Source organism: Leuciscus leuciscus (assembly GCF_965113295.1).
Source record: "Leuciscus leuciscus genome assembly, chromosome: 12".
Taxonomy (NCBI): domain Eukaryota; kingdom Metazoa; phylum Chordata; class Actinopteri; order Cypriniformes; family Leuciscidae; genus Leuciscus; species Leuciscus leuciscus.
Genome location: NC_138736.1, coordinates 8299964 through 8313359, shown reverse-complemented (window position 1 = coordinate 8313359; position 13396 = coordinate 8299964).

Genomic DNA, 13396 nt, shown 5'->3' with positions numbered 1-13396 from the left:
TCTCTCTCTCTCTCTCTCTCTCTCTCTCTCTCTCTCTCTCTCTCTCTCTCTCTCTCTCTCTCTCTATCACTCTCTCACCTTTGCAAGGTGTGCCAACAACACAAACACTCTAAAGTTTATGATTGTAAAAAGAATAATATAATATAATCTAATATAATCTAATCTAATATAATATAATATAATATAATATATGTAAAAGACAAGCCTGCGAAAAAACCGAGATGCTTGGAAATTTAGAAATACTTTTGTTTTGAATAAAACGACTGTGAATATCCAACCATCAGCGGTTATCATGCTGAAATAATTTGATATGCATTTAAAACATGATGAAATATTGCATAACTCCAAAATATTTCAAATAAATGTATACAGGCTAAAATTCAGCATATGCTTTAGTTATTTTGTTTTGTTTGTTGGCCACGTATTCACGCGTAAACAGTAGGATAGCTACAGTCCGTTTCCAATGACATTTACATCACGTTTCCCAATTTATTTCCCAGTCGCTTTGTTCCTTGTTCCTTTTGCTCCTGCGACCCGTTCAGGTGACGTAAATGAATTAAAGCTGTTTGCATAATTGTTTTTGTTAATATTTGAAATTCGATTATAAACATTCCAAGTAAGGCCGACGCAAGCCATAAAAACAAGAAAATCACGATCAGAAGAAATTGAAAGAAATTTATTTAAAAGAAATGTAAAATGTCTACAAGATATTTTGATGAGTCATCTAAAACAAACCCTCCGGGTTTTTGGGACGCATTAGGGCCATTTCCCAGGTCAACGTGGATTCATCCGCAGACACCAGAGGACAGTCTGGACCGAGCCTGCGGTAGCTCTGTTTTGGCCAGCAAGGGAGTTTGGCCGCATTTACCAGAAAATGCGCATGTCTTTGCGGATGAGAATGGTGGTTTCCATTACACACAAAAAAAAAAAAACTTGAAGACAGTCCCACACAGTAAGTTGTATGACAGTGTATGCTATGTTGCCTCTAATATGCGTGAGTAAAATCTGTGTCTCCGATGCAGCATAAAAGCTTCACTAAAACTTGCCAGGTCTAACCCACAACAGTCCCTAATATCAGAGAAGGTTCTGATGCTGCTTCGCTTCTGAGAAAATGATGCAATATTTTTATTACAATATCATTAAGAAATCAACTTTCATTCAGCATTGATGCATTAAATGTATGAAAAATTTAAATCAGTAAAATCATTTATATAATGTTACAAAATATTAATATTTCAGATGGATGTTGTTCTTTCTGTTATATTAAGAAATGTTTATTATATTAACATAATATTAAGAAATGTTTATTGTACAGAACTGTAAAAAGTGATCAGTTGACTTAACTTAAATTTTTTTTTGTGGAAACCCGTTGCCTTAAAATTAAGTAATAAACTTAATGCGTAATTGAAAAAATTAAGTTACAGGAACATGACAATTCCATATAACTTTTTTTATTTTTTTATTATAGATGACGTTTATTTACTTAATAATTTTAAGGCAACAGGGTTCCTCGGTTTTTTAAAGTTAAGTCAACTTATCACAGTATGATTTCTGAAGGATCATGTGACACTGAAGACTGGAGTAATGATGCTGAAAATTCAGCTTTGCCATCACAGGAATAAATGACATTTTAAAATATAATAAAATAGAAAACAGTTATTTCAAATTGTAATAATATTACTGTTTTTACTATATTTCTGAGCAAATAAGCCTTGGTGAGCAAAATCTAAAACATAAAAAGAAAAACTTACTGACCCCAAAGTTTTACATTTATTTATTAAATTTATTTAACAGAAAAGTTTAAGGCTGCACTGATTCTGCATTTACAAAAGCGGCATCATCTTCACAAAACCCTTAAGTCAGTAATAAATTGGATTGAAGATGGGAAAAGTTTTTACAAACTAAAGAGACAGCTTCCCTATTGTGTGAATTACCACATGCAAAATCTCGACATGGCATCCCATGCTAATAGTTCTGCCATCTGTCCCCGGTGGTCCATGGAAACTCCTACCCCATCTATTTTAGGTAGACCACATAGCAATGGGAAGATCTCCTTCTGGTGTTCATTTGAACCTCACGAAGCACTGTGCCAATACGAAAATCATGAAATATTCATACTTGGAGACATATGCCCCATTTACCGCAGCAACATGCAAAGAAAATTGTCAGAAAGTTCATGTTTGGTTAATGGAGGGCTTGTTTACCTTTTTACATAAAACTATGGTGCACTTTTAGGGCTTTCAATGCATTCATATTCACAACAATCCTTTTTGCCCTGCCAACAGTGTAACGCGCATTCACAATGCACTTGCAGTTTGAAATAATGCATGCTCCTTCTTTTTCAGGAGAGTGAGGCATGAAAAGTTGGACAAGGTCATGTTAATGACTCAGCATAACATGACCCAGACTCTTCTGCAAGGGCATGTCGATGCCACGTGTCCACGTTTTCCTGATGATAGATACAGCCATGGTCATGAACCTGACAAGACTAAAGAGATCATAAGCCAGGAGGATGCTGACAGAAGAAAAACTGAGAAGTTTCTTAAACAAATTCAACTACCTAACCAGGCCACACTGAAAGACATCCCTGAGAGGCTCTCAAACGAAGACTTTCCTCCACTTCCCACTCTTGCCTCACCACAGGTGGACAGGCCACCACAGCAAGGCCCTGCCAGCAAAGGCACCTCCTATAAAGCTGTTCTCTTAAAGGGAAGCTCAAACATCCAATTGCATTGTGGCAAGCCACAGAGGGCTCAAAAACAAAATCAAAAAGAACATCCAAGAGTCAAACCTTATGCCTCAGCCAAAATAACCCCAAAGATAGAGACACAAACAGCTCAGGGCATCATTGCCCAACCATTGCCCCCATTGAATATATTTTCATCCATGCCATTTTGTGTGTGATTTTGCCAAAAGTAAACAATAAGTTAAAGGCAGGGTAGGCAGGTTTTTTTCTAAAAAACGTTTTCCCAAATTTTTTTAAACTGTCTTTTATATACCAATACATAATTAAAATGTAAGTACTCTGAAAAAGAGAGTATACAAATCGAGTGTCTGTAGTCCTCTCAGGGCTGCAAAAAACCCAGCTACTTATTCCATTCACTCCCACCCCCTCCCTTCTGGGTTCCTTCCAAAGCCACGCCCCCAAAACACATGACCGCGCGATGCCGTGGAGGACGCGTTTGCCAGCATGTAATAAAATACCTAACTTTATCATTATGAATATGAACAACTAACATGGCTGTCAGTACTCACTATCAAGCTAGCATATCGATACTGGTAAAGTTTAAAATATATTGAGTTTGATTCGGTAACGAGCTAGTAACATAAGGCAAAGCTAAAAACAGGTTGCATTGATACATGTTTTCCCATTACCATCAGTTACACTGTGATGAAGGTGAATTTCATGTAAGATTCATAACATATACGGTGTTTTGCATGTAAGAGCTTCCACGATGAAAGCACTGTTGGCTCTGATGAGGACTACACTCCGGAGACAAGTACCGCATCGCCGGCTCAAGGACAGCCTTTTCGAATACTGTCTTCCTTTTTTTGCCTTGTTTGCCTTCGCTGACTGTATATGCAGGTACTGGGAATTTTGACTGCTCTTTCTCTGCCATAATTGTGATTCTTCCCAGCTTCCGTGCCTCTTCCCCTCCTCGAGTCAAACGGGTGTGCGCATGTGGGCAGCTCCTGTAGCAGCAGGGGTGGTAGCCATGGTAGCGAGGGAGAGTGACAGTCGCCCAGCCAATCATTTCATTCGTTCCGAATGGAAATAAGTAGCTGTGTTTATTGCAGCCCTGAGAGGACTACAGACACTCGATTTTTATACTCTCCTTTTCAGAGTACTTACATTTTAATTATGTATTGGTATATAAAGACAGTTTAAACAAATTTGGGGAAAAGTTTTTTAGAAAAAACCTGCCTACCCTGCCTTAAATACCGATTATATTACGGGGGGCTGCTCAATGGTTGATTCTGATTGGTTGACCAATGTTCTAAGGTGTGCAATTATTTTCCAGTAAACGCACAGCTAAATCAGTTCCAGCAAGGTCTGTAACCGCATTACAGTTCCAAATCACTACGCCAGTTTATTTCCATTATTTCAAAGGTCATAACGGCCTACAGCAGCAAAAGAAACAAAACCCCCAAAGACAAGCAAATAGATATAACAATTAACAAACAATATGATACGAATTGACAAACTATATCCATGTTTCCCGAAATTATGTTTAATTAATTATCTATGGAAAGCACGCTCTCCTTTTCCCGCTCTCACTCCCAGACAAACACACACACACGTATAGTCCTACAGTGCAGACTGTCACTCACACACACACACACACACACACACACACACACACACACACACACACACACACACACACACACACACACACACACACACAGTTGAGAACTGCAATGGCCTGTAGTCAATTATTCCTTATACTAACTTACATTTTAGACAAAATAAAAACAGCTCTGGAAAAAGATCCACACCATAATTGTTGCAGCACCGCGTGACACAGTAGTGTTTTGTGCCTGAATGAAGCAGCGTTTTTGAACGAATTGGTTGAGTCTTTTTTGTTTGTATGCATCAGTGGCTGTGTCTAAAATCTCACTCTCTTGAGTAGGTACTTATTTTGAATAAGTAATTACTTTGTGACTGCTAATAAGGTAGGTTCTATAGTATGACTGTGTGTAGTATGAATGTAATTTGGACCTGCTTCATTTTCCATGTTGCCCTTATCACGTGACCTACCAGCGTCATTTGCATTGCGTCATTGCCATTCACAAATCCTCTCCTGTGGCCTCATGGGATAGAAAAGTGTTCATCGAATGCACACCTCAGAATCTCGCCGGAAGAAGTAGGTCATCCGGGTATTTGCCTACTCTTTTATGAGTACTGTGAATTCAGACATACTTCTTTGTAAGGCTGGTGTTTGGTTGGGCTCTTTGTTTTCATGTCATGTAATTCCCATGTTTCCCTTGTGTTCATGTCATGTGCTTTTGTTTTCAGTTGTGTTACGTTCTCATTGGTTTATTGTTTCATTGCGTTCAGGTGTTGCTCCTTTGCTCATCAGTAGTCTGTGTATTTATAGCCCTCATTTTGCCATCTGTCTTGGTCTCCCTTAACGAATTACTGGGAACATTAAATGGCAATAGTACACATTTATTTAGTTTTCTAAAGGACACAGGTCTGGTAGATAAAATATAGTTTATAGCTCTGAATTTTTTTTTTTTTTTGGGTGTGTGATTATTAGTTTTTTATTTAATTATTATAATTTACCTTTATAGACATAGTTTATCTCTGTCTAGCTCTGGTCCACACTCCAGTACAGTAGGTGGCGGTAATGCGCCGTTAAACATCAAGGAAGAAGAAGAATCTGTCTTGGTCTAGTTTTGTCATCTTTTGATACAGTAGTCCACTGCTCTGAGTTTCATGTCCATGCCATGCTTTACCTAGTCAAGCTTATGTTTGAGTTATGTTGTTAAGTTATTTCTTTGTAGGGTCTAGCTTTCTGGAATAGTTCCGCTAAAGTTGAGTCGGTTTTCTGAGCTCAAATGCAGTTTAATCCATAATTCAGAAAGTGTACAAACAAAGCAATAACTTTTAAATAAACATAAGCTTTACTAGGTAAAGCATGGACATGGACATGAAACTCACAGCAGAGGACTACAGCATCAAAAGATGACAAAACTAGACCAAGACACATGGCAAAATGAGGACTATAAATATACAGAATAAATGACATGAACACAAGGGAAACGTGGGAATCACATGGCATGAAAACAAAGAGCCCAACCAAACACCAGCCTTACAATCTTTTGTGACCTACAGTTTTTTTGCCTACTGTATGGGGAAGTATGTGATTTGGGATGCAGCCAGTGTTTTTGAACGAATCGATTAAATGAATGACTAAAGTAACTCACTCGTAATGACACTTGTCGCCACCTGCTGGTGTAAAAATGTAACCTGTAGAAGAGTCGCTGAAAAATCCTCGGCTTTATCGCACAAATTCTCTCTCATGAACAATCAAACCTTAGCACACGTACATTTACATTCCCACAACACACATTAGGCGTCACACTGCAGCTGTTCTGTGTATGAAAAGGTTATAAGCTCCATAACGTGTGTGTGTGTGTTGGGGGGATGCAATGACTAAAGAATGACTAGATACCACCAGAGTGATATCAACCTCCTTTCCAACTTATTGTACTGTGCTGCTGTGAGTTGTATATATTGCAAAATGACAAGTTTCTCAATACAAGTAGTTTTCATCTTACGGACATAAACAGACCCGATACTCATGTCGGTGTATTGAGTCTTGGTAGTTTATTCCAGAACAGCAATTATAGAAACACCATTTAAGGTAAGGATTTCATAGCGATAACAATCAACCTCATGCCGTCTTGTCGGTTTGGGAGTCTTTGGTGGTGTCACTGCATGGCACTGACGAATGGCTTGCATTAGCTCAGAGGGAAAGTGTTGTTTTTGTTTGCGAGGATGGCTATGGATGGTGCTCAGTCAACTCTCTCCTCAGGGCACGAAAGGAGCTGCTCAAACCCAAAAAGTCACTCATTATTTTGAAAATGAAAACAAAACAAACAAACAAACAAACAAAAAAAACATAAAGAAGAGAGCATTGGCCCAAATCAATATATCCATTTCCTCTTGGTAATGGAATCCGTTTGTAATAGCAGTCTAAACACAATCGATTTGCAATCTTCATGTTTTTCTTTCCTCTCTCTCTCCTCTCTTTCTCCTATTACTTTTTTTGGCTAATGCTTCTGCCTCCTAAAGGGCAAAGGGTACATGCAGATTAAGATTCTAATTTGTGAAAATTGCATTTGGAAGTAAAATGTTTCATTTGAATAAAGTAGTGTTTTTTTTATGTTTTCTTTTACGCTCATTAAAAATGACAGTCAAAACAGTAATGTTGTGAAATATTATCACACTTTTAAATAACTGTCTATTCTAACATATTTTAATGTATTAAATAAAATATTTAATACAATTTACAATGTAATTTATTCCTGTGATGGAGAAGTTTCAGAAATCATTCTAATATGCTGATTTGGTGCTCAAGAATAATTTCTTATTAATATCAGTGTTGAAAAGAGTTTTTCTTTAATGAATTGGCATTTGTTTGAAATAGAAATCTTTTATAACATTATGAATGTCTTACTGTAGTTTTTGACCAATTTAATGTGTCCTTGCTGAATAAAGTATAGTGTATTTATGGTAGTGTATTTATATGAAATAAATACAAAATAAAGCATCACTTTATTATTTATAATTTTTTTTGTTAACCTTTACTAAAGCATTCAAATACACATTGATGTTGACATAGTTGTTTATTTAAAAAAAAATATGGCATATGGCATTGAAAATGACACTTTGGATTTGCCTAGTATTCCCGTTCCTCATGTGTTAATCCTGTCACCTGTTCTTCCTAAGGTGGATATGTGGAGCTGGGCAGGAGTGCAGATGGTGCTCACATGGCCCAGACCCGGGCTGGCAGCAGTATCGGGAGCGTGAAGAATGCAGCTGGCCCTCTTGATAATGCCAAATGCCATATATACCACAAGGATACCACTGTCACAAAAACAAAGACCACAGGTCCAGGCCCTGGTGAAGATGATTCACTTACCTTACTCTCTCATTGTTCATTCTGTTTCTCTCTTTGTTTACTAAGTGCATTCTCTGTGTTTGTGGTTACATATCCATTCCAGAAAATATGGATGGAATCCAGCCTCAGAACAGCAGTGGAAGGTGTCCCCTACAAAACGCCCCGTTCATTACAGGCACAGGTCATGGCCCTCAGAGCCCGTGGTTGTTGCCGGCCAACAGTTTCCTGCGGTTTTCTGAGGTACAACCCAAGTCTAAGCATGAACCTGCTGATTTTCAGAGTATTGCAATGGTTTTGTAAATGCAATGAATGTGGGATGAGGTTATACTGGACACGCACTCTAATAAGCAAAGGTTCTACAGTAGTGGCCAGCCTAGGAAAATGTACATCTTCACCCTTTATTCAAATGATGTTTTATTAAGAAAGTTCGGGAAGAACATGTTTAAATGATATATCCAATCAGCACGAGAGGAGGGTTTTATATACATAGCCGACTCACCTCAACAGTTTTCTGCATCCCTCCGTCACCCCGACTCCTCACTCTCAGCTGATTCGTATCCCAGCTGGGATACGGGGGAGTACTCTGGGTTCGGACAGAACGCCAAAGAAGCATACTCTTTTACTCTTTTAATCTGATTATTTGTAATAAAAAATTTGTTACAGATCTTGTAAGCATATTGCGTTTTTCTTGCATGGAGTTGTTTTATTTGGATAACGCAATGAAGCAAATGCCAAATTGTGCAGACAATATTTTTTGGACAGGCTGTCACAACAAAATTAAATTATGGGAAGAAATTATGAACACATGCAAAAACAAGAAAGAACCAACAAAAAATCATAACTGATTATGTTGTAGTCTGTGCTTTGTTTTTTATGTATTTTTCTTGCATAGTAAAATAAAACCTGTTGCTGTAATTTGCCTTTTTTTTTTAAGGACCTTAACCATGTTTAGTGTGTGGGTGTGTGTATATACATGTATGTATATATATATATATATATATATATATATATATATATATATATATATATATATATATATATATACTAAAAGCATGCTAATATACATATTAGAATATTAACATTAATTATTAATATATTAATATATATTAATATTCTATATACTTGTTGGGTCATTAAAAACAAATATCCCCTCCAGACATCACTTTTGGCCACTATTGTAGAATCTTAAAGGGTTCTATCTGGTGCTTCACATATAAATCCTTCCCATCATGGGATCCTTTTATGAATTTAGTTTTAGTTTTATCATTAAATCATTTTTAATAGCTAATAAACATTTTATCACTATGTTTTTTAAATAACCTGTTAAACTTGAAAGTAATGCCATAAGTTAATATAGAACCTTTTTGCCTTTTAAACGGAGTCAAGAACCCTAGGGTTCTATTTAGAACCTCACTGAATTTTCTAAGAGTGGATAATCTTATTTCGCTGACTGTATGACCTTCTCACTTTCCCTCAGGATGATTTTGTTGCATGGAGGTGTCTGAATGAGTTTGTGTACGAGTAAAGCGAGAGGCATAAGATGTATGTCACAGAATTTAGCACAGTAGGTAACAACGAACAGGAGGGCAATTAAACTGCCATGTTTGATGCCAGTCCAAGTAGTTGATTGAACATTTGTAGCAAGCAGTGACTTTTAATTGATAGGTTGTGCTTTTTATGATTATTATGATTATTCTAAAATGTTTATCTCTCGAACTGAGGTGTTACATGTTGTTTGAGACTTATAAAGAGTTTAAAGAAACTTTTAGTTTGCTTTGTGACCAGCCCCGAAGAGTATTTACATGAACAGCATGCTTTAAAAAAAAACCAGGCTGTGTGCTGTTGCTAGGCTACACAGGCTTCTTGTTCTTAGGCAATTAGATTTTTCATCTAGAGATATCAGGAAAACCATTATTTCATCATATAGGCATAATTTTATACTGGACAATCGTCCTTGTTGAATTTCTCCGTCTTAAATTATTTATTTGGCTGAAAGGGATGAGATTTCCGATACTGTTAAATCTGAAATGAAACTGCTTCGGGCGCTGGACTGATGTTCTCCTATTTAGTTATAGTTCAGAGGAATGATGGAATTGAAGTGCTATAGAAAAAGAGAAGGTGGAAGAGATAAAGAGAGAACTTTTCCTTTAAATCAAAAGATTTGAATGAGTTCTAACTTTTTTCAACTTAATAATGTGTTGACAAGCAGGCAGATGAAGAAGAGTATCATTAACCAGCTGAAATGATCGTCAAGATGTTGCTAAGCTACTGCCACCGCCGAAAATAGAAATATAATAGATTTTTGACAGAACTCAGAACTTATGTACATGAGAGTTTGTTATGCATTTTGTCTAAATGGTGTACACAACCTTTCATTTAAAATAAATATTAAAATATCATTACATAGCGGTTTTACATACATACATAAGCGATTTTTTGAATTATATGTGACTACCACAACTTCAGTGACCTGTATTATGCACATATCTAGAAACGTACATATTAGAGGGGTCCTATTATGCTTATTTTCAACTTTCTTTAGCATGTAATGCTGTTTGACAATGACGTACACGCCACAATTTTCCTATTTAAATAATTCCCACCCAAGGTAGACAAAAAATAAAATAAAAATCGGTCGAGGCCTAGTTGAGTTGTGTTAGTTGTGTGTTGAAACGTACAAATTTGCGGTTATAGTAAGGGGTGTGACCATTTTTAAATATGCTCGATGCGGTTGACAAATCACAACACACGGGTCTAGCTGACCAATCAGAGCACATCGCACTTTTTGGAAGGAGGAGCTAAACAGAGCGTTACTGATAGACTGGGAAGAATGGTGCTACAACAATGTCAATATGTGGAAAAAAAATGTTTTTTGAACATTTAAGCATGGAAACTTATTTTAGTCGACTTCAAAAACAAATTTTTTTTTTTTTGAAAGGGCATATTATATAGGCCTTTTTTCTTTTTTTTTTTTTTTCTCACCCAAAAGTTATTTTCAGATGTGTTAGTGTTAAAGCTTTTGGTAACTATACTTACCTGTGGAGTTAAATTGGTTCTGCTTAAATTGTCTCATCTTTTCCGAGATAGAGATCAAGGCAGTCTAAAAACAAAATTGAAAAAGTTTACTGTAAATTAGGAGAAAAACTGTGTGACAAACCTTTTCAGACAAACCTAAAAGTAAAAAAAAATATGCAGTGAAGGTTTTATATTCCAAAACAGAGGCCCATAATGACCCAACAGAGAGATGTGTGTATTTATTCAATTGGAGAAGTAAACAGAATTCAGTTTTGGTCTTATTACCATTGTAATAAATGGTACTTTTGTATCATTACCAAATTAGTATATCGTCTTTAAACACTGCAAATAAAATAGAATGAAAGTGTCTTGTATCTGAAATGTATCTTTGCGTAACATTTAAAAAAAAAAAATTGTGGCACAGTTATCATAAATATGTACTCTTTTAATAATAAAAAAAAAACTTCACAGTTAACTATCTCTTCAGTCTCATCAGGGCACCATGAAGATATGATGTGCATAAAACATTTAGCATTAGTATTCAGTTCAAGTCAGTTGATTTTATATTGTACCTAAATGTTTAATGTCATCACTTCATGGATGGCCACCCTTGGGCTTGGTCTATAATTTTTTATCAGACTCAAAACAACAAAAAATATTTTTCTTTTTTAATGCTCTAAATGGATTACCAATGAAGTGCCATAGAAATTGTTTATTTTTATACCTTTTTGTTTTTCAAAATGAATCTGGAACTTTCAAAGAAGCCTTTAGACAGCTCCTTCTTGAAACAAGTTCAAAATACATTATTGTTAGCATGGTGGTTTGATCTATTTCAGTGTATTTTCACATCGTCTGCTTAATATATGATGTAGCTATCAGGATAACACTTAATAAAGCAACCCAGTTCCCACATTTATTTATGTACCAAGCCAGAAACATGTCACAGTGTCCAGGTTCCAAACAAGGCATCAGAATATCTCTGCCTGGCGTTATATTGGCATTTTCTTGGCTCTACTCATTGGCCATTGATTTTACTCTCCTTTTCTATATTCTTATTCTCTATAATTTATCCTCCTCTTGATTTTTTATGCTGATAGGGTTAACTACAATCCCATGAAACATTGCGAACAGCATAATCGAATTAAAAATGATGGCGAAATAAAAAACTATGCATTTAAAGATGTTGATTCTATCTATCTATCTATCTATCTATCTATCTATCTATCTATCTATCTATCTATCTATCTATCTATCTATCTATCTATCTATCTATCTATCTATCTATCTATCTATCTATCTATCTATCTATCTATCTATATAAAAGAGGCTAAAGAGATCATTTGGTGCATTTTGCTTGTTTCGACTCTGATTGGTGGAATTTTCTGTACTGCATCATGGGTAATGTAGTTTTTCACCACAAATTCCATTGTTAAAAATTATTATTTTAAAACTAAGTATAGTTTTTTTTTCTTCTGGAACCAGACTTGCACTCTATGACTCTAAAAATATAATGTGGCGTTACCAAGTAAATGTAGTGTAACCTGCAAAACCAAGTAAAACATATTTTCATGTGTTTACCTGTGATCTTTCCTTACATCTTTCCTGTGTTTACAAGTGTTAATCATTATTTGAAAAAAAAAAATTAAGGTATTTTTCAAAACAAAAGGGTAAAGTATTAAAACTGTATTTTTATTTTATTTTTGAAAAGCTTTAGGCCCAAGAGAGACATATCGACATATATTACTTTTTTTTTTCTTCAAAAGTTTATCCCAAACTGCTTAATAATGTATGTCACGTCACTGACCCCGTGTGACAATATATCCGTTAGACAGGCGGTCGATGTGCTATTGTTTTACCTTGTGTGACAACTGCAAAGTTACACTGCTTTCCCAAAATACTCTCCTGTCACGAAAACGGCTTCTTAACGTGTCAAACCCTTCACAACCTTACCTTACGGAACAATGGTCACAGATGTGAGGATGAATAGATTCGGAAGACAGAAGTGAAGGGCAGACAGATGAGCATTAGGGTACGCGTGAGCACGAGCGTTCGCGGGACGGTACCGGCAGACGCACATGTAACCTGCTGCGAGGGGAACTAATTGAATATGGGAGATGCTATTTGTATGACTGTCTCTGGTGATGGATGCCCCTCATAAGAGCCTTGATATTCGAGATCATTCTTCAATCTTCAATCTTCAGTTATCTGCACTTGCTTCCTCTTTCATTCCCTGGTAGCGTTTTGTACCATTTGTTTTCACTCTCCCTTTATCATATGTCACGTTTTATCATGTGATTATTAATCACATGCCGATGACATGACTGGAACACAAGCGCTTGTTTCTGTCCTCCAATGGCATGCAAGGGTGAAATGAGGGCAGAGGTCTGAATTAGCAATGCATTATGGGAAGATTGCCCAGAAGCCTTTTGAGAGGAGGCAGTAATTGTGGACACCTCTGCCCTGCACCTGTGGAGGTGTGTGTATGACCGGCTGTGTCGTGGCCTTGGAGGCCGGAGGCTGTCTGAACAAATAAGCACTTTGCTGTAATCTGATGGTGTATTATTTAGTGAGGCGTTTGGCTTGGCTGATAGTAGTTAAGTCACACTGGTTATTGTGAATTATGAACCCTTTTCTTTGACTTGCACACAGCCATTTGTATTCATAATTTGCATTCATTCATCACACCTTAAACTTTGTGGGCTGTGTAAGTACGTCTAGGTGTGTGTGACTGAGAGTCTATGTCGGTG